The sequence below is a fragment of the Parambassis ranga genome, unplaced genomic scaffold (assembly GCF_900634625.1).
Source record: "Parambassis ranga unplaced genomic scaffold, fParRan2.1 scaffold_24_arrow_ctg1, whole genome shotgun sequence".
Taxonomy (NCBI): Eukaryota; Metazoa; Chordata; class Actinopteri; family Ambassidae; genus Parambassis; species Parambassis ranga.
Genome location: NW_021144797.1, coordinates 3,257,892 through 3,260,025, shown reverse-complemented (window position 1 = coordinate 3,260,025; position 2,134 = coordinate 3,257,892).

Here is a 2,134-nt window from a genome sequence, read left to right as displayed (position 1 = left end):
CAAGTAATTCACCTCATACCTTCTTGGTGGTTTGAGGCCTTTTGATGCCGTTTCTGCTGTACCTTCAGCAATAGAGCTTCAGCAATAAATAACTACAGGCCAATATCTAACCTTCCTTTTCTGGGAAAGGTCATTGAAAAGGCTGTTTTTCAACAAATTCATGCATTTTTGGTGCAAAACAATCTTTTAATGAATTTCAGTCTGGATTTCGAGCGCACCACAGCACTGAGACTGCACTTATTAAGGTCTTAATTGACATACATCAGAATAATGATGCATCCAAAGTCTCCGTTCTAGTACTGCTGGACCTTAGTGCTGCATTTGATACAGTTGATCACAACATACTGCTCGACAGGCTGGAGCAGTGGGTGGGATTTTAATGGCACTGTGTTAAACTGGTTCAAATCTTACTTACATGATAGGGACTACGTAGAGAAGATTGAAGCAAGGCGTCTGGACTTGTAGAGTTTTCTAGAAGACGTTTCGCTGCTCATCCAAGCAGCTTCATCAGTTCTGTTTGGTGGGAAAACATGTTTTATATGTGGTTACAGACCTATGTGGGTGGGTCTGGGTAAAACCTAAAAAAAATTAAAAACAATAGCACTAAATGTTTCCATACTTACCTGTGATGTTCTGGCTGACTGGGCCAGGTGTGTCTAACGACTGGCTAACGACTATGAAACTGCCAGAGGGGGACTGGTTGACAGCCCTTTGTTCTTACTGTGAGTATGTGCAAACTTCCTGGGAATGGATGGAATCACTGCATTGTATGTGGTAGAAAGATGATGTCTGAGGCCACCACCTCTGTTAAGGGAAGCTTTTTCCAGCTTAACATAGATGGCTTCCTTGACTCCTCTTTCATACCACCTTTCCTCCCTGTCTAAAATGTGAACATTGTTGTCCTCAAAGGAGTGTCCTTTGTCTTTGAGGTGGAGGTGAACAGCTGAGTCTTGTCCTGAGGAGGTGGCTCTCCTGTGCTGAGCCATTCTTCTGTGGAGTGGTTGTTTAGTTTCTCCAATGTACAGATCAGAGCATTCCTCACTGCACTGGACTGCATATATCACATTGCTGTGTTTCTCCCTGGGAATCTTATCCTTCGGGTGAACCAGTCTCAGTGTTGTCATAGGTTTGAAATGGACCGGGATGTCATGGTTGTTGAAGATCCTGCGGAGTTTCTCTGATACTCCTGACACATATTGAATGGAGATGTTCTTTCTCCGCCTGGTGTTGTCCTTCTTGTTGTTGGGGGGTCTTGTTTTTGTGGCTTTGATGAGTGCCCACTTTGGGTAGCCACAGGTTTGCAGGGCCTTCCTGATGTGGTGTTGCTCCTTCTTCTTCCCCTCTGAGCTGGTTGGTACAGTTTGTGCTCTGTGCTGCAGGGTCCTGATGACTCCCAGTTTGTGTTCCAGTGGGTGGTGTGAATCAAACAACAGGTACTGGTCCGTGTGTGTGGGTTTCCTGTACACTTCCACATTGAGGCTCCTGTCCTCCTCAATATGTACTGTGCAGTCCAAGAAGGCCAGATTGTTGTCCTTGGTGTCCTCGCGAGTGAACTTGATGTTGTTATCCACTGCGTTGATGTGTTCTGTGAACCATTCCACTTCGTTGGTCTTGATTTTGACCCAGGTGTCATCCACATATCTAAACCAGTGGGTGGGGGTGGTTCCAGGATAGGAACTCAGGGCTCTTCTCTCCACTTCTTCCATGTAGAGGTTGGCCACAATAGGAGACACAGGTGATCCCATCGCACAGCCGTGCTTCTGTCTGTAAAAGTTCCCATTGTACTGGAAATAAGTGGTGGTCAGGCAGAGGTCCAGCAGGTCACAGATGTGGTCTGGTGTTAGGTTGGTTCTCTCCTTGAGTGTGCTGTCTTGTGTGAGGCGCGTCCTGTGGTTTTCTCTACGTATGATGACCTGGATGACTGAGAATCTTCATCAACATGATAGGACTACTTTGTGTCAATTGGTAACTATGAGTCTGACCGAACTAAGATCACATGCAGGGTTCCTCAAGGGTCCATTCTTGGACCACTTCTGTTCAACATCTATATGCTGTCCCTAGCTCAGATCATAGAACAGCACAACATCTCCTACCACACCTATGCAGACGACACACAGCTTTATATATCAGTGTC